This window comes from Colius striatus, chromosome 5, assembly GCF_028858725.1.
Source record: "Colius striatus isolate bColStr4 chromosome 5, bColStr4.1.hap1, whole genome shotgun sequence".
Classification (NCBI taxonomy): Eukaryota; Metazoa; Chordata; class Aves; order Coliiformes; family Coliidae; genus Colius; species Colius striatus.
In genome coordinates this window covers 25,505,361-25,528,901 of record NC_084763.1, presented here as the reverse complement: position 1 = coordinate 25,528,901, position 23,541 = coordinate 25,505,361, and the positions used below count along the sequence as shown (strand labels likewise).

The following is a 23,541-nucleotide window of genomic DNA, read 5'->3' as shown; positions in this document are numbered from 1 at the left end:
TTGTTAGGATGTATGGTTGTAAGAGATCAAGTCCCTTGTACATTTTGACTTTGTATTCTATAGCAGTTGTATACAAACATAGGGAAAGGCTTCTCTTTATCCTTTTAAGTTGTACAAATAGTATTAAAAACTTCTTCACCAGATCTACATCATACATCAAGTTCACTTAGGAACTACAGTCTATACTTAAAATTCATGTTGCTGAAACTTTTCCTTTCCCAACTTATTTCAGAGACAAAGACACAATTCTTGGTAAGATTCAGAACAGGAAAGAGCACTCAGGCAAGTGTATTCTTGAATAAATTGCCAAAAAAGATAATGTGTTTTTCCTGATGCTCATGCACAAGCCATTATAGTGATACAATGATCTCTTCATTTACTGTACAATTTTTAATATGGTCAAGCTATCCTATTCAAACAGATACTTGTAGGTACAGTAATAAGTAGCAAATCATTCAAAGTCTCTTTAAAAAAAGAAACTGAAGCTGCTGTGAGCCCCAAAACCCATAAAGGCCGGGCCTGACTTTTGACATTTTTCAAACTTGCACAAAGAAACAAAAACCTCATTGTGCTAAGCCTGAAACAGTCACATGCTCTATTCAAATACACAATTGCAAGCAGTGGTCTAAGACTCACTATCAAATATTCTTTGATAATTGCTATCTTCTGTTTAAAATCAAGCAGCGTCAACAAGACAGCCACAGTACACCAAGCATCACTGACTCGGGCACAAATTCCTAAAATGAAAAGAGATGGCTGTTCAGCATCTCTTAACAGGAGCAGTAACAATTCTTAGGTGAAACTATAGATGACATGCTTAGAACAAACAGAAGCAGTTACCAAAAACAACGCAAAGGAAGTATGTGCTGAGTCCCAAGTTCATGTACATGAACTGAACATAAATGCACAAAAGAAGAAGCCTGACTACATTCATGGAAGAATCCATCCACAGCCACTACAGCATTAAACAATTCTTTCAGTTCATCAGAAAGTTTAAGTCAGAAGTCGTTTCCCTAGAGCACTCTTCCAACTTCCCTTATCAGTTCCTTTCTAGGCCTCTCTTAACAGCCACCGTTAGATAAGGACATTTCAGAAACTCTGGTCTGATCCAGCACAGTCATTATTGCAGCCTTCAAAATACAGCAGTGAACCTACAAAGGTGACTGTTTTGACCACGTTGCCAGTGGTTTGCATAGATTACTGAACCTTAGTAACTGAAAATTCAATTAATTTGAATTTCATTCTACCAAGGGCATTTTTCAGTTTTGCTGCTTCCTATCTTCCCCCTGCCCCATTCCTAGAAGCAACCATCTTATTTGCAGCTTACATTTTTGATCACAATGTGGAATGTCAGCCTTGAAGAGTCGGAGGTCAATGGACTCCTCCATGATATAGATGTACATAAGATGTTCTGATCTTGTGCACAATACTTCTTGAGTAGTTTACACTTGAGTTATGAGAGTGATAGATGGAAAAGCTCTCCTGAATTATATTCATTATAGAAATTTTTTAAATCATAAGACTAACAATACTCAGCCACAGATGCCATATCTCAATTCAGTTTTAATGACAGCAAATAAAGGAAAATAGTTATTTGAAAGAAAGTGTACATTAACTAGACCATATAGAAACTATAAATGTCTTAAATGTGGCTGTTTCTTGTGCAAAGGACCCACTAACATAAAATAATGAAGCTTTGCCACCCAGAAACCTATACATTTGGCCTATCAAACTGTAACTCAGCTTTCTATAACCTTTAAATTCTGTCAATATGGGGAAAAAAAAGCCAAACAAAAACCAAAAAAAACCCCACAAAACCAAACAATTCAGGTCATAACATCATTTACAATGCTGGCAAATGTGGCACACGTGACACAAAACAGTCATGATGAAGGCTTTTAGAAAGTCTTGAGCAGAAGGCAAGACCTCTAGTAGCCTAGGCTGTTGAAGATTTTAATTCTGACCTTTGATTCACAGCGATTATATTTGCTCAACCTCAGATTAGCAAACGACAATTACAAACCACCTTTGTATACAACTAACCTTGTACCTGCACTATACCAGCAAGGAGATAACTCTTTCAAGACAAGAACATGACTGGTGACAGCTATATAACTCACCAAGACAGAGATGGAAGATTACATGTTGGTCTATTCAATTGTTTTTAATCCTACTTTCCTATTTCTTCCTTGCTGCCTTCTGCATAACAACACATTGCCATACTGTAAACTGAAGAGACAGTTAGAACTGTCAACTGTTAGCCAACTTACTCTGGTTACATCCCCATTTTCCAGCTTACAGAAGCCTTATTCTCTTTAAAGCTATTTAATTTGTAGGGTATCCTCAAGTATTAGCTTTTCTATCATCTGTAATACTTTGTTTTCCTATAATGAATGAAATAGTGTAAGAGCTACTACTTTCAACACAATTTTCTCTTAGTAGCTAGAATATATTTGCATTCTCTTTTGTTTTACTCTATGCAAACACTATTGTTTATATCTTATTAAATCTTTAAGAAAGAATACATATCAACAGCCGAGACTTAGATAAAACAAAGCACATCTAGCTGAAAAATCTTGTATTGAAGTATGTTATTTATTCTGGATTAATATAGTTAACCATTTAATATATGTAAAGAAAAAAATCAAGGTTATAACTATATGCATTATAAGGAAACAATTTAATTTGAAGCAAAAGTAAAGGAAATAAAACTACAAGCCTAATCGAATATAACTGAAACAAAAAGCAATGTGTAAAAGGCACCAGTATGCTAACACTACAAAAGTGACCTAATCCACACAGGTTTTCCTGTTTTTGCTTTAGTCACAAAGTTACACAGCATTAAAATAAAGGTATCTTCTTCATGCTCATGTGAGGACAAAGTAGAAAGCTTTAGAAATTTTGTCTGCCTTCTCTGTACCAGCACTCCTGTAACTTGTGTCATGAGCGCCTATGAGCAGGCAATACCACAGTACATGACAGTGCAGGGAAAGCAGTGCTATAAAAGTTATCCACTTACAAGCAGCAATCTCTACAGAACTCTAAGCAAAGTAAATTTACTCTTCTCCTGTGTCTTAGTTTCCCTCAACTCCAATGGGATTGTACACTGAAGTCCTATGAAGTCATGAAGTCTCTTTGAAAATCAAAACCAATTTAAAAGTAGTGAAATAGAATAAACTATACAGAGAGAATAATTACGTTGCAGCTCTTGTTTCAGTGCTGCATACAAGTCCTGAACCAACCAATGGTCTTCTGCAAGAGAACTGAGCATTATTTTGGTAGCAATGCTGTGATATCCAGTTCCTTGCCCCCTCAAACTTCAGTGCTAGCATATTCTATCTGTACTAGTAGTTACTATAATCTAACTGTTTGTGAAACCTGTTTGCTGCAAGCTAACTTTAAAAATACATTTTATTTTCTAAATGAAAGCTGCAAGTCTTCTCAAGTTAGAGTTTGTTCAGAACTTTCACATATCAAAAAAGGGTGTCAGATAACTCAGCTGTTGGAAAGACTCTTGGTGTAAAGCATGCATATGCAGATACTGCACAATAGCTTTAGTGTGACCTAAAAAGCACATGGGAGAATTTAGCAGAGGCTGTACTTCATGTCTGGGCATCAACTGTTAAATGGACAATACCAACACTTTCTACCAGTACAGAGTGTAGTTTCAACTAGAGCAAATGAAGAAGTATTTATCTGACAAAGTAGTTTAACAATAGTTTATCACAAGGAAAAAGACTCAGTTCACAAGTTAAGGACAAGAGTTGGAGTGGGCTTCTCACCTTGCATTTTTAATACTCCTCACCTTCAAATTTTTAGTAGCAACACTAAGAATGCAACACTTCTGGACAAAACTATACTGCCTATTTTCAAGCCCATTCTAAATATCTGCACCTCATTTAAAGGCAGAGATGTCTACCTGCAAGCCAGAAACGGACTCCAGAAGGTACTACACAAGCCCCAAGAGGAAGAAATTTTGTAACAGCTCTTAGGACTTCAATCGAATCTTCCTTCTATCTCCACAAAATGTTAGGAGCTCCACAAACTGAGAATTAGGTTGCAAAAATTACAAGTGTTTCTTAAGTGACTTATTTTTATTTGTCAAAAAACAGTCATTGTAAGTTACAAAATCTTTTAAAAATAGTAATACTAGCATGAAAACCACTTAAAAATTCTGTCTGCTTTGAAATCATACCCTCTTTAAACAGTTGCACGTTCAGTTAAAATTTTCTTCTACAACCTGGACTCCTACTCCACACAACACTCATTTTTTCATGTACTCATAAACATGAATCGTCCATCAAAGCATTTCCACTTGTAGCTGACAAAGTCCAACACGTTGCATTTCAATGCATGAAATTATGCTTTTGGCATAAATCCTGGGACAGGTCAACAATTTGGATGTCCCAGAAACAGACTTTGAAGAACTTAGTACACTGCAAGAATAATCATTATGGTATGTTTACCCAGGGCAGCTCTACAAAAGTGTAACAGCATCACATGTGATCAAATACGACCGTAAGAGAAGGGATTTACTTTTAATTTTACTTTTACTCCAGAGCATTTATTTTAAATAAGTTCCATTATATGTCCCATCACTCTTAACTCTACCAGTGCAGCAGCATTAGCATTCTTCTCAACCTTTTAATAAACATTATCTCCAGTATACCATTCTACCATTTCCCCAAGGATCATCAGAAAAGCAGGAACCTTGCTATTAGCAACACACCATAGATTTTATAGCAAAAAGAGGTTATGGTGGTCTATTAATAACTGGTTTAGTAGCTCATTTTAACAGGAAGAAAAAGCTCTAAAAAGGTGCATTTTTGAGGAGGGATACATCAATACTGAAAATAATCTTAGGATTTAGTTTGCTTTGATGATTGCTCCCTGATAAGCTACACAATTAAAAACGATTCATCAATACATATATACAGTGCTATGTTAAACAGCTTCAGGAAAAGTATGCTTTATCTCTCCATGACAGTTTTCTCATTCTTTCTCATCCCTTCTCACTCACCTCCACAACTGCCCTCATGCACAAGTCTGTTACACAACTGGACATGTTAATCTGAAAAGCATTTCAGAACACCTAAGAGCAACTTTGTGGGATCTTACATACTTTATATGAAACAGAAAAACATGACTTCTTTACCTAAAAAAATTTTAAAAGTTAACAGCAGCACTCACACTTGTCTTATTCAGAAAAGATACATTCAACACATAAAATATTCTACTGCTGCATACGTCAATGCTGTAGTACAAAATGTATGCAACTGGAAGTCTCAAACAATTTACTGTCCTGTATGTCTGCTCTAAATTGTCATTTCGAAAAAGTAAAATCTCAAAAGCATAACAATGGCAAAGTGAAAGAAGGCATTAATTGTTACATTGTGGGGCATATTCATTTGGCTTGAATTCATATGAGATGAAAAAGCTCTCCAAGTAATAAGTTCACACTTCAAGAAAGCATCTAAAGGTCAGAAAACTAATTGTTGCAAGAAATACACATTTAATGAAACTCCAGGTACATGGTACCACCAAGTAATCCAAAGCCATAACAAAAGAAAGTTTCTAATGAATTCATAGTGATATGACTTACGTAGCAGAAAGCAGTTCAAGACTGAAAATAACAGAAAGCATGCACTTTCTTTTCCCGTTTCTTTTACTTGCATTCTCATTAAATCTCAAGACGTCTTCTGGTCAAGACAGGCCTGGTTTGTAAGTGCATTCTTTAAGACTTCCATATCTAGTATTTATAGAAGTGAGCAGTACTTCAATATTCAGTTTGACCTGAGAGCCTTTTATGAAGATGTAACCAGGTGGAGAGATGGTGGTAGTGCAGTGAATGTTGTTTATCTTGATTTCAGTAAAGCATTTGACACCGTCTACCACAGCATCCTGGCAGCAAAACTGAGAAGGGGTGGGCTGGATGGTCAGAGAGTGAGGTGGATTGTTAACTGGTTGAAAGGAAGAAGGTAGAGAGTTGTGGAGGCCTATGTCTAGTGAAGTCGCTCAGGAGTCGGTGCTGGGGCCGGCACTGTTCAATATATTCATTAATGACCTTGATGAGGCAACAGAGGGCACTGTCAGCAAGTTTGCTGATGATACTAAACTGGGGGAGAGACTGACACACCAGAAGGTTTTGCAGCCATTCAATGAGACCTGGACAGGCGGGAGAGCTGGGCAGGGAGAAATGTAATGAAGGGCAAGTGTAGACTCTTGCATCTGGGAAAGAATAACACCAGGTACCAGTACAGGTTGGGGAATGAACTCTTACAGAGTAGTGTACGGGAAAGGAACCTGGGTGTCTTAGTGGACAGCAGGATGACCATGAGCCAGCAATGTGCCCTCATGGCCAAGAAGGACAATGGCATCCTGGGGTGTATTAGAAGGGCTGTGGGCAGTAGATCAAGACAAGTTCTTCTCCCCCTCTACTCTGCCCTCATGAGACCACATCTGGAATCTTGTGTCCAGTTCTGGACCCCTCAGTTTACGAAGGACAGGGAGCTGCTGGAGAGAGTTCAGCACACGGCCACCAGGATGATGAGGGGAGTGGACCATCTCCCTTATGATGAAAAGCTGAGGGAGCTGGGGCTCTTCAGCTCAGAGAAGAGACTGTGGGGTGACCTCATTAATGTTTACAAATACGTAAAGGGTAGGTATCAGGAGCATGGAGCCAGGCTATTCTCAGTGATGTCCAATGACAGGACAAGGGGTAATGGGTACAAGCTGGAACATAAGAGGTTCCAAAGAAAGAAAAGGAAAAACTTCCTCACTGTGAAGGAGACAGAGCACTGGAACAGGCTGCCCAGATGGGTTGTGGAGTCTCCTTCTCTGGAGACATTCAAAACCCACCTGGACGAGTTCCTGTGTGACCTACTCTTGGTGGTCCTGCTCTGGCAAGAGAGTGGGACTAGATGATCTTTCAAGGTCCCTTCCAGACATTAAGATTCTGTGTTTCTGTGAATGAAAGCCCTAGTTTAAAGTACAGACTTCATGATTTAGAGCCTGACAAATACTTCTGTAGCCTAAAAACAAAGTAGTCAAAGTCTGGTTTTATAATAATCTTGGAACTTGATTTAGTGAATTCTGCTTACAAGCAACAACTGAAAATTCACTTGAATGGCAAATGCAATTATGATAATAAATGGAAATTGCTCCCTGACTACACCTGTATTTGGGACACAGTTGACTGAAACAAATCAGAGATGAACTACATCAATATAGTTTAGCAACCCTAGGAAGCATCACGTTATGTTCATAAAAACTGTCATATCCATAGGAAAGAGGAGTTGCAATGAACCAAGAGCAAACTATTTCACATGAGAGGTAAACACAATTATAATCTCAGTGAATGGTCACTTTTCAAACAGTATGACATGTGGGGGTTAATTGCACAACACAAAACGATCACACAGAATATTTAAAATCAGTAGACATATTTAAGGAATCTCTTGAAGGGTAAATGTGGCATCATTTAGTTCCTGTTTCATCACCTAGTTAACTTCCTATTCACACTTTTGTCAGTTCCTCTTTTTACTGTACAAGCAGGCACCTTTTCAGCTGTTCCTTCTTCCCTTGACATCAAATATACCCACATCCTACTGATACTGAATTTACACAGGGATTTTATTTCACCACAACAAAAAGTAGTCGTAAATGATTAAGTTAGTCAGTCCTTGCCTTGGATTGCTGCAACGTTGTGAAGATAAGTGAACTACCATCCCTTTTTTTGCCAGAATAGGACACATCTATGACACTTTTGAATACCATTAAAATGGGAATGAATCAAAGACTTTCATTACTTCTTAAGGAACTAATGAATGTATGCATTACACATGCAAAGGAACTGCCCAGTTTAAAGATATTTGCTGTTTACTTTAAGTTTCAGGTGGAAAATCCTCTTCTGTTTCCTTTTACTGCTACAGCTTCCCAACAGCGGTTTGGGATAAAATATCAACTGCACAAATAGCCATTACATTGTACTAAGAACTCTTGGTAACCATTGCAAATGTATATGCTTCAGAAACTCTTAAATTTCAGCACAAGATAAAAATAATATTGAAAATACAAATACTAAACAAAAGTTACTAAGGCAGCAAAAAAAAAAAAAAAAAGGTAGATATTGTAAATCTACTCAGCCAGTCTCTAATGTGATGGAAAAGCACTGGAAGAGTAGTTCTGCTATACTTGCACACACTACTGAAAATTCAACAAAACTTCAACCAATTCTAGCTGAAACAACAGAATCCTCATGCTTCAGACAGTGTCATTAAGTAGTCCACAAAGCAGATGCTCTCTTTGTGTGTTTCACTAAGTAACATGACAAATTTGATCGTTTGAAGTAAAGTATCTCATCACAACACCACTGTGGTGAAAATACCCATCACTTACAGTATAGATATAAAATGCTGATGAGAAAACAGGGAGGAAAGAAACTTAGACATTTTCTTTTTTAGCTTTACAATTAAATGTAAATCACATTCTTTCAAGACAGACAGGAGTTGGTAAATACTATACCAGCACCGGCAAAGCTGTAGAATACATGTTTAAGTGGATATGCAGCATTACTGTCAAAAGCCTCTCACCTGGTCCTCTGGCTGTTGCACTGGGAATTTAGTTCAAAGCAGAAAGAAAAAAAAAAAGCAGAAGCCTATTAGTCTTTCCAGACCTGACATATGGAGTCAATATAATCAGCAGCATGAGAAATGTGAGTGAAAAGACTATGGCTTATTGAGCCTAAAAGCCGTAACTGAGTAATAGCAGTAGTGTGTTCACAGCACATGACAAAGTAGGTAAAGCATTTTGGCACAACCTAAAGAAAGGCAATAGGAAAGGCAATATTTTAACCGAGTAGGACAGTAATTGGTTCACCCAGATGTGCTACTAGTCACAATTGTAGAGAATCCTCAGAATTTCACTGGCAAAATCCAGAGTAAAGTCATTGTAAGGAATATGAAATTGTTCCTCTAACACTGGGTACCAAGAGACAAGTGATTCCCTAATATTAATTCTCCCTATGCTTTCAAAGAAATTTCACTTCAGCAGCTTAACACAAAATATATGACACTGTGGTCTGATTTTACACCCTTCAACTTTGGAAGAGTAGTAGTTTCCTTAAGCTAGCAAAGCCAGAAAAGGAGCATTACTGGGGGAAAAAAGTTTTCATTTTAGTACCTGAAGATCCTACAGCCTGCTTCCTCAAATAGAGATGTTACTATAGCATACCCAACATGTCTTATATGATACTGTCTGAAAACATTTACAGTGTCCTAATTTTCAGAGAGGGTAGCTGGTATTAAAAAGTTGTTAAATACCTTTTCAAACTATTTATTAGGTCAACTTCATGCTTGTACACATATTAATTTTCATTAATATAGCAAATATTGCAGGATTAAAAAGAATTAAAAGTACAAAACAATTGTCTTTTAAGAACAGGACTCAAGTACTTGAAAACAATGACGTAGTACAGCCTCGTCCATTAACCAAAGACTCACGAAGACCTTATATTACTCAGTACTAGCTTCTGTACAAACCCTGCACTGCTAGTCAGCTTAATTATTGAGCATTACATTTAATTCTTTAACATACATTTCAAGTGAAATGAGCTTCTTCCCTCCTTTCTAAAAATTGGATTGCAATACAATACTGAATCATGGTGTTCAGTATTAATAAAAATATCGAAGTTGTACACATTATTTATCAAGTTAATGTCTTGCTGAAGCATAAATATTTATTCAGTGCAAACAGCACGAAACTTTAGAAGACTGCATGATTTTAAGCACTGAAGTGAGTTAATTAGTATCCAGTGTAGCTTCAGAGCATACAATGCTATTTTTAATTAAAGGTTAGCTTCCAAACAAAGAAAAAAATAGTAACAAAATGGAAAGGATATCTTATCTCCTACCTAAGAGGGACATCTTTAATAGATATCCTAAGTGCCCAAAATGTATAATTTCTGTCACTAGGTTTAGAATGAGAGTTCTTAATGCCAATCAGGATGGAATAAAAATGCTTAGTGACTTTTGCACCAGCAACAGGCAAGTTTTACTATTTATCTAGTATTGCTTTTACTCAAATTTCTTTGTTATGCTTTGGTCACTACACAGCATTTCAACACACATCTGTTTTGCACAGATAACCCATTGCCAGTCGTCCTCTCAACACTCAAGACAATTCTTCAGCAATGTTGGTCATTTAAAATAAACTGAGGAATGTTCTCACGCACACCCTCGCTTTTCATGACATTCTGCATACAGAACAGTGATGAGTAGTATCTGTCCAAATTCCACTTGCCTTATGGATTCCAATTCTAACATAGAATACTCCTAGTAACAACTGTTCAAACCCACTTGTATTCAATCTGTACACTTTTTAGTAGTTAAAGCTTTAGAAACAGAGCCCTTAATTCATCACACTGAAACAAATACACCAACATCCTCCCATTTCTGACACTCTGTATGCTCTGACACTGACAAGAAAGGGTCACATTCAGACAATTCTAGCACTCACTTGGTCTGCAAGTTACGCTGCTTTCATTCGCTGCCTTCCCAGTTGGTACCAAACTATGCAAGTTCATGTCGGGATGTGTCTATAAAGAAATCGCTGTAAATAACAGTTGCCCTCCCAGACTAAGCTGACACTATTTTTATTCTGCTGCTCTTGAACATGGTCCTAATAAGGACAAAGGCCTCACAACAGTTCACCCAAAGTATGAGAAAACACTTCATATCCTGCATTTTTTTAGATGTGTTTTAAATTGAAAGCTATTACAGTTGTTGAATCTTTCAAATGTTGGTTTGAGTTTTCTTGAGGTTTTTTGATTTTTAAATCTAATTCAGGAGTATTTGGGTTTCCATGCTAACAAAGTTCCAGTACAAATTGTGATGACTTACAGCAAGAACAAATGCAGAAGCATTCCACTCTTCAAGCCTCATGGAAAACTTAAAATTTCACCAATGTTTTCAAATAACTTCAAATATTTTAAGTGTCAGTTATTTACAAAGAAAATCTTGAGAGCATGAAATGACATCACCTTAGAAGAATATGTGCACACTTACACATTAGAGAGTACAGGAAAGACTGGTCAATGCATGAGCTGCTAAAACATTTTCATTGCATGCAGAGCTTGAACAGCATAGAAGCTTTAAACACAGCCTTGCAGCAATAAGTAGCTGCTACACGTTCAAAACATATTCATACTTTAGTACTTCTTGCCTTCAGCAACACTAGTTTGACACAGATTTTGTTCCTTTTCCTGACACCACTTTGTTATTGCCTTCTGAAGCTATCTCAGGAAGGATTTCAATGAAGTTAATCTAATTTAAGTTCCTAATTAACTGACGCTAACAAAAAAAAAAAAAGCTTTAATTCCAACACATTCTCCACTCAGATGTGCATTTAATACACCACCGTTTCAATCCTGTCAACTGAGTACAGCAAACTGCCAAAAGGGACTTTTTTTTTTTTTAAAAGAAAACATGGACTTAAAGAAAAGATATCATGCCTACAATCATAAATAAGGTGGATGTTTTTTATACTTGCATAACTAAGCAGAATAGCATTAACAAATCAAAGCTGTAATTTGTTCAGCAGGAAAACCATCAGATTCCAGTAGAACTAGAAACACTTTCAAGTACATCCTACGAAGTCCAAACCAACATGCTGTAAAATGCTGCATTTAAAATGCAGGTTTTAAGCATACTGTGTTTTCTTAATACCATAGAAGAAGTCTTAAGAGATGACAGAGTCACTCCAGTCATCAAGCCATTACACCTCAGAAGGTAAATACGAACTTGCTAACTTCAGTTTTGCTAAAGTGTAGGAGACTTGGACTCTAGTTCTCCTAACTTGAAAGCTGACAGAGTGCACACACAGCTAAGGTTGCACCATCAGGCTTCTCATTTCCCGTACAGCATGATCTCTTGATTAAACTTTAGTCAGGAAGACTGACTGCTTAGTAACCGGTAATGCTCTAAAGCAACACATCAGTGCAGCGATTCATACATGCAATCTTCACTTATACTAACAAAACCACCCACACAAATTCTACAGCAGACTTTAGAATAAACTGTGTCCAATCTTGCATTCACAAGAGAGAAAGCATGACAGGCTACACAGACAGCATATTTGCTGAAGTGAAGGCTTGCGAATGAAGCCCAAACTGGTGATCCACCTAATGGATTTAAGGCTAAGCTGTTCCCAATATAGGCTTTGTATGTTTGCAGACTGCTCAGGTGATCTTTGTTAAAAGTCTAAGTGCTGCTGCATCTTAATATTGTCATCAGCATAAACATTTCAGCCTCAAAGTTTCACTGGAAAGCCTCAAATAAAAAGAGTACTCCACAGGCTCTCAATCTCAAAGTAAAGCTTGGGAACTGTGAGTTTTCTTTTACAAATCATGTAGATTTTTCAAATCATGCATCTTCCACACAACCTGAAACAAAACAGTGTCACATTGGGCCACAAAATGTACAACTACTTTCTAATTTAAATAGTCATTAGCCAACATTTGACAACTAATGCATCTAGAATGGACAAGGTCATGTTACATCACACAGGTTCAAGTCAGCGAAACGGAAGAGAATATTTATCTTAGGGCAGGTTTGCATGAAAATGCTTCTCCTGACATGAACCATACAGAGAAGGTTCAAGATATTGGGGTTTTTACACTAACATATACTAAGAATTAGACTTCAACTCAGCACTTTACTATTAGGTTTGATACAGGCATAACATACGCACAAGTAAATGGGCGCTTCTCCCAGCTTGAAACCAGCCCCATTGTGCTCTGTGAAATACAGATGACACATACCATTTGTAGTGGCTGGCCTTGTGATACCACATGCGCATGCTTGTTTGTGATACAAGTCCTTGCAAAATTAGAATCCAAGTGACTTAACTACCCAGCTATGCCTGTGAACGTGTCTACCATAGACTCTCTCAAGTGAAAGAAAATCCTCCCATTCAGCAGACTACTGCAGATTCTGCCCTTGAAAGCCTTTTTCCTTTTAAGAGGAGTTGTAAGTAAATGTAACTTGTACCTTTAAAACAGCTCAAGACTGAAGGGAAGTGAACAGCTACAGTTGATAAATCATCAGAAGCGCTAATGAACTTCCTCAAAATTGTCTCCCCTCCAATGAGAGACCTGTCAAAATACCTTGGCTCACAACGAGATTATCACAGAAGAGAAGTAGCAGAGCTTGGCATTCCAAAAGTAGTATTTTCATATTGTCTTCTTACGCTAGAGGAAAAAATACATCCAACAACAGCGCCAGATGGATCTAAAACCCAACATCCAAGTACCTTACACTTACCAAAAGGATTTTGCTGATGAAAGTTGATTTGACCAAGCTTTACAACACTACTTACTTTTCACAACATAAAAGAGCTTGATGGAAGAAGGCAGAGAGGATGACAAAAGCAATGAATGTACTGTCATAGAGGGAGGTGTCCCATGGAAAGCACAACCTCCTGACAAGACACTGTAGCATCTAGCTGGTTTGGTTTTTTTTTTTGCGGGGGGGGGAATAAATCCCTATTTCCTTCTTTGCCATGTGATTTGTTAAAGTTGTCTTAAAAAAAAAAAAAATGCCAAATCTGAATTTACAGCTACCAAACCTAGCAGCAATCACTTCCTAAAAACTTTCATGTTTTGTTCTCCTGTAGTTGTCTTCTCACACACTAGCAGTGTATATTAAAAATTATGAAAGATCAATGCTAGCAAGACTTAATAATCTCTCAAGTACACAACTCTTCCTTGTATAACTTCAGACCTCGGGAATCTGCTCAGGATAGAATTAGAATTGAATTGGATGGGAAACAAACGTCATGGCTTTGGAGATTACAGGCGACAAGTCCACGTGCACTACCTCTCCTTTTACCTTTAAACACAAAGCACATGAGAAGTTCCTTCAATTTAACGTGCGTGAAATTAAACAAGGAAGCCTACACAAGGCGCAACCCCCTGCAGTCTGCAGCATTTCCTACTTAAGAACCTCAACCGCAAACTCTCAGCAATTCTAACTGTTGCTGCCACCTCTCGCATCCCTACCGAAGACAACCCCGCGGACATCGAAGACAACGCGACAGGATAAAGAAAAGAAAGAAAGAAAAAAGGAAAAATATGAGTTATATGAGTTAGAACAACGTATTTCACAGCACGCCACTAAACTACGTCTAAACCCTCCCCCGAGAGGGCAGAGGCGGCGGGCAGATGCAGCGGGGGATGAGCTGCCAGGCACCACGTTGCCTGCCCCTGCTCCGGGGAGACGAACGGCGGCAGCTCCTTTGTCTCTCCCGCAGCCGGCTGCTCCCACCCGACGCCGCCTTCTCCAGGCGACACGAGTATCCGCTGCCTCGCCAGCCCCAGCGAGGCCACCGCCTCCAGACCCCTCCCGCCCCCGTGACCGCCCGAGGGCCGAGAGAGCGAGCCTGGGCGCGGGAGGACCGCGGCAGGCGCCGGGATGCCGGCAGCGCTCCGGAGGGACCCGCAGAAACGAGGAAGACTGAAGCGGCTCCACGGACCCCCGCACACCCCGCCCCGGGAGGCAGAGACCAGCTCTCACGGGCAAGGCAGGAAAGGGCCCACTGAGCCCTTCACTGGCCCTTCCCCCGGCCCCGCCGTGGCAACTCTGCCACCCCTCTCACCCACCACTGCCTCCTCTCCCCTCCTCTGGCGAGAGCTCAGCGGGTAACGGCTGCTCCGGGGCGGGACGGGGAGCCTGCCGCGGAGCCGGCGCGCGGGATCCGGAGCCAGAGGGACTCTCCTGAGCCGGCCGTTAGTTGCCCAAGGACCGCAACCGTCCCGTCGGCGCAGCGGGCTGCCCCGGCCCCGCGCGGGAAAAGTTGGCCCCGCGGGAGCGGGCACTACTCAAACTCACCACTCCCGCCCGGCGCCTCCTCCACCGCGGCCGCTCGGGGACTTACTCGCCCGCCGGCAGCGACAGCGGCGAGGGCGGGCAGCGGCGGGCTGGCAACCGCCCGACCCCGCCGCTGCCTGGCGGCGGCCGCAGCCAATAGAAAAGCGAAGCGCGGTCACGCCAGCCAATAGAGCGGCAGAACAGACCGTGCGGGTACCCGCGCCCTCCTCTCCCCCAATGGGTGGTGCTGCCCCGCTCCGAGGGCGGGCGGTGGCGGGGCTGGGCCGGGCGGGTGGCGGTCGCCGGACAGTGACGGCGCCCCGGGGCGAGGGCGGGCGCCGCCGCGGGCCTCCGCCGCGGGCCCGGAAACGTGAGAGGCGGTAGCAGCCGCGGAGGAGTGAGAAGGTAGCGTTCCTCCGGCGGGACTGGCTGAGGAACGTGACTCCCGCGCTGGGCAGCAGCCAGCCCCGCCGCGGGGAAGCTGCGCGGAGCACAGGGCGCTGGCAGGGGTCGCGCCGTGAGGGGAGATGCGGCCTCTGGGGCGGCGGGAAGCGGCCGCTGTCGACAGTGCCGCACGAGCGCTGGCGGGAGCTGTCACGCAGGACGCGCGTCGGCGGCGCTTGGGATGGGGCTGAGGGGAACGGCGACGGAGCCGTGTATTTCACGGCTGTCCGAAAACACGCACTCGCTCCTCCCTCGGCTGCCGTCGCTTAGGAAGGAGAAAAAGAGCTGGAGGTAGGCTAACTCGTGAGACCATAGTCTCTAAGTTCCCCAGCCCTAGCAAAGAGCCAATTATCCTGGCTGACAGCTCCGCAAGGGATGTTTCCAGGCACCTCGAGGAGAATGCCTTATAATTGAAAGCCTCTTAGTTTTTTATCAGGCGTGTCTTTGTTGTTATTTAGATACTGGATTCTTACCAGCCTTCCCAAAGTAGAGCAATTGTGGGCAAGTCTCACTCCACAGCACTGTAAGGCCTTTTTCAATTACAAGTGTTTTTATTTTTCTCTTTTTTTTTTTTTTTCTACTGACTTCACCCTTTGATTGCTCTGAAGAGCGATCTTGAAATAAAACGGACAATTTTTTTTTGTCCCTTTTTTGTCACAACCAGAGTTTCTTGGCAAGTTTGCTTTAAGGCTTAGTTTTTTATCCTCAGAAGCGTATGCTTATGGTAATCTTCAGGATTAAGAAAGATTAAATTAATCAGTAATCTAATTGCTGTGTGCTGAAACCATGGCAAGGAGACTGTGATTTGGTCAGCATCAACTATCACGTAATGACAAAGCCCAAATTAGCTCCACCAACACTTAGTGTCACAAAGTCTTGGCCCACAAAATTACTCATGTAAAGGCCACGCTCTTCCCGTGCCTTACCAGCCTTAATTTCCCAAATTACTTTGTACAAGAGGGTAATGTATTCACACACAAAAAAAGTTTATTGATGTTCCTGGGGCCTCAAACCTGAGAAAATGGCAGGTTCATTGTGTTTTTTTTAACATTTCCTGGCCATGCTGTGTATGTACATCAGTATCGTTCTGTCTGAGCTGTATCCAGACTTCTGTCTGCACTATTGGTATTACATACATTCCATAGGTTTCTAGTATATCATTTTAATTCACTGGCAATAAAATGTAGGCATTATTTTCAAGGATCTTTTATATTACAAATTATGATACACAAAAACTGCTTTTAGAATATAAATGGCTTTCTTACTAAGCCATTTGTCTTTAGAATACTCCCACTGTGTTATGGTCTATAGTCATTCTGGAATCAGTTTCTATGACACTGGATAAAATAGGTCTGTTTTCCTGAAGAGCGAGATGACATTAGTTCCTACAAAGGTGTAAGAGAGATCTATTATTTTACTAAGATGAAGAGAGACAATTAAATGTCATAATCTTAGGAACAACCAAATGAAACTTTCAGCAAGATAACAAATTTCTGTCTTAGAAAGAATATGCATCTGAATCATAGCCAGAATATGTAACGGTTTGGGACTTTAAGCTTTTTATCTAAGTGTCTCTGCATTTACACCACTGTTTCTACCAACAACAGTGCAACTCCCATCACAATGTCTTTCCCCCCTGCTCTCTGTACCTATTCCTTAGACCCTTCTGTTTTTTGTCATCCAATGGTTGCATAAAGCATCAACTCAGTTTGAAGACAAGTAGAATAACTGAGTTTGTTGTTTGGGGAGGAGGGGGTTCCCCCCAAGATTCTGTTCCCTGAATTGGTTTACTGCTCAGTCCTGCAGTTCTGAGCTCATTATGGACCAGAGAACAAGCAATGGGAGACAAGATAAAACAGAGCAGGGGAAGTGTGTGGGCCTGCATCCTCAGACCCAGTATATGTGTGGTATCAGGAGAGACACTTGGTACTGATGTGGCCTGTGACACAGATAACATACTAAGTGATCCCAGTAATTGCAAAGAGATGTACTGAGATCATACTGCTGTTAGTTATTAAATTTACTGTTAGTGATGTGTTATGACTCTAATGATTAGTAAAAGTAATGAATCATCCACAAAAGGCAGGCAAATTCCTCACACGCAGCATATGACATACATTAACAGTTCAGCAATGTCAGGTTACATTATCAAAAGAAAATAGTTACTATTTTTCACTTACACAGATTTTACTAACTCCTAAATTATTTCAGCGCATTCTTACTACATTAGCCTTAAATAGTCTTAAAGCACAAAAACATATGCAGTACAATTTATGTGTTTATATTTCTCTGCATAGATGTGCAGGTTCACTTACAGCCTTTTAGCCTTGTGTTTCTGGCAGGTTTTTTGCCAGTAGCAATCCATTTCAAATTGCCCTCTAAGAAGAGGGCTACAAAGAATTAGTCTTCTGTTCCACTTCCCAACACTCAGGGCTGCTTAGTGTTGTTTCAGAAACAGTATTTCGAGGAAGAAATTGCCTTTGAATTGCATAAAACATTGCTCTGGATCCTGATTTGGAACCTACAGCTCGTGTGTGCTTCATTATATTTGGTCTGTGGCTTTTCATTGTAAGTTCTTATATTTAGATTGTGAGCTATAATGGAGTTCTAAGATTCTTTAAAATAGAAATCCTTGATAAAGAAATACTTAACAACTGTAATGTGTCATATGGCCACTTTCTTAAAGCTCAATTCAACATATAGTCCATTTTTAAAAGAGTACATCTTGACCTTAGGAAAAAAAATAGTAGTTTTTTCCAGTCAGCTGATTTTGTACTAAATCTGCAGCCTGTAAGACATGAGAAGAGCGCTGCTTAGGAAGAATGACAGAGCTCCAGAAGTGACTTTTTGTTGGTCCTCTGTTCCAGTGCCAGCAACAGCCAGGCTGGCTGTGACCATACCAACTGCACACGCTGCTAGATGGATGGGAGCACCGTTGTGGAGCAGCCCTTCTGTTTTGGTTAGAATGCAGTAATACTCACTGCAGGAGCGTGGTTCATAGTCCTGATTAGAAATTTAGCTAGCATTTTCAAGGATGCCCAGAACTCTCCTTGCTCTCCTGCAGAGTCTTTGATAACTCCACTAATTGGGACTACAAGGAAGCATCAAGTTGGCAGGGATCCAAGAGCTTTGTATCAAATGCAGAGGGCTCTGGAAACGCCTGGTCTGATATCCTCCTTGACAACACTTTAAGTAGCCAAAGCATGTAAAAAGTCAGAGGAAAAAAGTATGAAAAACATGCTGACCTAGGAACAAAACCCAGATATTCTGAAATTTCCTTTAAACCAAAAGAAGAAGTCAACACTTTCTGCAAAAAACAAATTCTGCAACTTTTATTTTGAGAACTTTGAAACAACTTATACAATATTTTGACAGACAGATGTTTAGTTTGGATATATGGTTTTCCTCTTAATCTTCAAGACTCAACCACAAATAAAATATTTTGATAGCTTTCCTTTGAAAGTATAAATGAAACTGATCTCTTCCTAGAAAAAGATACATTTTATCAACACCATATTCTGCTCTAGCAGAAAGCTCTTTACCAGATTTTCCAAGAAAGTGAAAAATCAGCTCTGTTTGACTCTGAGACAATGATGGTCTCAGTGTCTCAGTCTCAGATTTCTCATCTCAAAACACTTTAAAGGAAAATATTTAAGAAAGAAAGCCTATATAAACATTTTGTTGGTCAATTAATCAAATAAAGTGCTTGGATTAGAGCTTCAGATTTTAAAAACCATATATTGACATAGAACTATAAAAACATCATTTCCTTTACTTCATAATTTATGATAAGTTTTATTTATTCTAGATAAAGATAGCTTTTATCTCATTTTTTTACTGACCTGCAGTTCTCCTGGCAACCTGGAATTCTGCTTGAATCCCCTTACATAGTTTTTCTCAGCAAAACTTACACACAAGCATGGTGCTACTATGCCTTGTTTTGCCAATATTGCAAAGAATTATTACAAAAACAGTACAGTTGAATTAAAAACAAAATAGGTGATTTATTCTGCTATTTCTAAGTATTTTGCACTAAGGGATGATGCTTACAACACTAGAAAATAAAATGTAAAAGCTCTTCATTTGGATTACATTTTAAGGGGTAGTTACTATGAGGATTTGAGAATGGAAAAAGCTTTTTCTTACTATACCATTACTGTAAGGCAAAATTTTAAAACACACAGCAACCAAATCATACTAAACATAAATAATGCATAAACCACCTTCACTATATCTGAGCTAGGAAATCCATTACTTCTTCCTCACATTTTAAAAGTGAAGGCTAAAAGCACATATGTAGGTTCGTAAGCACAGTAATTCACAAGATTAATTGAGTGGAAAAACACAAGCATTGCACCAAAGCCCATGTAGCCCAGAATTGTAGAAACAAGACCTTGAGGTAAGGGAGGGGAAGAGGAAAACTCTGTAGAGGTTGCTATCATAAAAAGTACAACCAAATGTGCAGCATCATGACAGAAGTGAGAGCAGGAAAGGCTGTATTTGGGAGAGGGAAGGTGGAAGAAGGTGATGAGGATCCAACACAGCACCTCCAAGTGAGTCCTGCAGCATGTTCCTTCTGCAGGACTATAGTCCTCCCTGCTCAGTGAAGTACCGAAAGAAAAGCTGCTAACCACTAAGTCTTTTATGCAGTATCTCTACACTGGTATTAGCAGGTCAGTTAAAGTATCACAGCTATTTTAGTTATTACAGGTGAGCTGAGTTTCTTCTCCCAAACCACAACTGTTTGTGGTGCCTCACTGGGAGGCTCCTGCTCGCTGCATAAACAAGGAAGAGCCGGGAGAACTGATGGGGATGCTGTGAGAAAGGATAAAGATGAGGAAGAAATGATGCAAGGCAATCCAAGGATTTTTACATTTTCATGGTTCTTCAGATGCTCACTAATTTTTATTCCTACAGAAAATTCCTCTCACGGACCATGTATGCCTGGGCATGTGGGCAGTATTTTGAGTGTATGTATTTGAGTGTATGTCTTATTGCTTATATGACCATAAAAAAACCCATCTCAGAACTGTGTATTGTTTTCAGGAGATGCATGCAGTCGAGTTGTTTGCAGTGAGCAACCCAACCCATGTCACATACTGCCTCCCAGGGGACCCAGGGGCTGCCTGGCCAGGGCCAGGGCTGCTCAGCAGTCCGGAAGGTGTCAGCCTGAGCAAGGCTGTCCTGGGCGTGCTCACCACTTCCTCCCTCTGCATGTAGTGAGCTGATGAAGAGGGTGCGGTTGAGCTTAGAGCTGCCAGCTGACATTTCATTTCTTCTTACTCTTGGGACTTGCTTGTCAACTTTTCCTTTGAATCACAAGTGCTAGAAGTACATACGCACAGAGTTTTATAATGCAAGCCTTCCCTTCTGATGTAATCCCATTAGCCCCCAAAAACAGGGCACTAGAACTGTCTGTAAAGAACATGTGTCTTCTGCGAACCCAGAGAACAGCCTGATGCTCTGCTTGGATGCCCTGACACCTGGCCTGTGTTAGTAAGCCCTTAGCACACGTACTGTGGTTAACTCCATACAGAAAAGGTGGAAGCAGCCCTGAAAAGCAGGATCAGTGTATCTGTACAGAAATATCTATTTGGTCCAACTCAACTGCAATGGCTATATCCTACGCCTAGCTGTAGCTCTTCCAGCGTACAAGAGCTAGCACTGGTGTGAAGAAACCACATTTCAAGCAATTCTCCTGGTGGAAGTGAAGGTTCTGACTATATTAGTAAGTTTCATAACACTGAGAGAGTTTCTTTTAAATCAGGGTGACAAATTATGGGGCTAAACTGCAAGTGAGACAGAAGGTAGGCATAAGAAGTCCCGCTCTAACTGTACAGATAGCACTGCAACTGGAGCAGGTCACTGGAAGAAAATGTTGGATTACCATCAGTTCAGCATTTTAAGAACAGTTTAGGTACAACTGACCCAGCTTTATGACACGTATAAAGTCTCTGTGAGTGATATGTCTTCGTTATTATCTTCTAGTTTTTTATCAACCACACTCTATTAAAAGTTATGGGTTACAGACTGAATAATGTAAGACTTAAGTGAAACTCAGAGTGCTGAATTACGGTGTTATGAAATGCTTTCAGAATAACTATGGGAACACTGCTAGTGGGAACAGAAGTATTCTTAACTAGGAATATATATGTAACAAAAACCTCACATATTTGAAGCAAAATCCAAAGCAAACATCTCTTTGTTACCTTTTCTGATAGATTATAGTAAAGTGTGTCTCCTGCTTTTATAGCTATATCTTTCCAGTTCTTAAAATATTAATGTAGATGTTTTATAGTCTGTTTTCATTATTATCTTTGATAATAAAACACACCAAATTTCTTGAGGGTAAAGACATGCTTTTTTCCCTGATTCTATACTACTTTGACAGTGCCCAAACGAGATAATAAGAGAAACAAGTGCATTCATTGCACTCCTCTGATTATTCCATTTATTTTCATAGAATTTTTGGGGGCTTTTATGATATTTTATCTGAAATGGTTTTGGTTACTCAGAACAGCCAGACAGATGTCTGGTCTTGCTTTTTCAAGAGCATCAGCTGCTTTGTTTTGATTAAATATTTTGTTTTCCTGCCAGCAGAGAGCCTTTCCACTTGGTCAAGGACAAAAATCCAGCCAAAGATTTTTTTAATAATGTGAACAATGAAAAAAACCTTGCCAGTAAGACCTCCTTTCCTCTTAGTGTAAGAGGTCACAAATTTGGTCTAATCTTTTAGGCCTTTTCCCCAGAATGTATAATGATGGTCACACTGCTTCAGTCTTAAACACTGGACTAAGGAGGAGAGCAGAATCTTAAGTTAATCAGGCCATTAGCACTCTGCTTTTGTGCTGTCTTCTTCCCCAAAGCCTGACATTTTTGAAGAGAAGCTTGTTCACAGGACTACTATCTAGACAAATGAGAATATTTAAATTATGGGCTTATTGGTTGAGATAGCTGCACCCTGTTGATTTTTAGAAAGTCACATTTCAGCTCTGCAGCTTTCTTGCTTCAGTTGGCTCAGTTTGTAGTATATTTTATCTGATGACATCTTACATCTTATCGTTCTGTCATAAAGAACAAAAATGTAGTACTGGCGGACATTGAAAACAGACAATGCCCACTAGATGTGTCCCATATTTGACCAAAACTGTCGGGATTCTCAGGGTGAGAAAAGCTGATTTTCTTCTAAGCCATAACTTCATGATCTTGCTGAGAAACTTGGATCAGCTATTTAACAATAGCTAAACGTATTTTCAACATGTTTTTCAGATTCCTTTGTAGATGTGTAAGTTGCAGCTCTGCAGCCCTTGTGCCTGTAAAACTGCCAGTGACTGACTTGTCTCTTGCCTTTTCTGGGGATCGTTCCCTGTCTGAGAGATTAAAATTATACCTAGTAATAATATAGGTTTATGGATTTACTCACCACATAATAACCATCGCTCACACAGGCAGCTGTAAACCTTGAAACTGACTGGACGCTCAGCAGCTCGAGTGCTGATGAGTGTGGAGAGATTCATTCCTGGTACAAATTAAGTTGGAGGATTTAGGTTTTCCTTTGGATAAATGACTTCTAAAGAGGATTGGGGCAGCAGACTGGGGAGGGAATATAAGACAGGATGTGATGGCTTTGAGAAAAAGGTGTCACACAAAGGAACCGATATAGTTGGAAGAAAAAAAGTAAAAGAAAAGTAGTTGACAAACTGAGTGTTGCACATGTATGTCTGCTCATATCTGTATATTTATGGCCACTTTCAGAGCATATAGACACCGCTGGCATGGACCACGGCCCTTTGTGACCTGACTGATGACTGTGTTTTAATAGTCGTCATGTTTTCCAAAGCATTCTAGAAATGAAAATCTCTCTATAAATGCTAAGAATTGAAAGAACTACCTTGTTTTGACAGGAATAAAGTCTGTTACAGGTGAGCGGTTTTCCTACCTTGGCACAGGAGGTCTCATCACCAGTATCCCCAGCAATATTCCCCATTGTCACGATGACACCTACTGGAGGGAACAGGGTGGAACACAGACTGCTCTTGAAGCGTTAATGCTTCTGATATCAGCAGGGCTGGTGCAAATTCACACGCCAAGAGCTACTACAGTATTGAAATGTCTGGAAAGCAACAAAACAATGTTAGTGTTGTATATATTTTAAATTGCAACTCCCTCAAGAGACATGATAAAATGGATTAGAGGAAATGTGTCAAACCTCATCTAATATGTGTAAATAAAA

The 23,541-nt window shown here is 40.1% G+C and overlaps 1 protein-coding gene across 6 annotated transcripts in view; it reads right to left on the bottom strand.

The window, feature by feature from the left end:
- The window catches only part of HYCC1 (hyccin PI4KA lipid kinase complex subunit 1), a 47,048-nt gene extending 32,070 nt beyond the window's left edge, over positions 1-14,978 (bottom strand). For 3 of the 6 annotated variants that reach the window (XM_061996759.1, XM_061996764.1, XM_061996763.1), the window contains exon 1: positions 14,657-14,978. The gene's annotated coding sequence lies outside the window, so the exon portion shown is untranslated. Of the gene's footprint in view, positions 1-10,515; positions 10,535-14,652 lie in introns of those variants that run through there. The other 3 variants (XM_061996761.1, XM_061996760.1, XM_061996762.1) reach the window with 3 other exon arrangements.
- Positions 14,979-23,541: the final 8,563 nt, after the last annotated feature.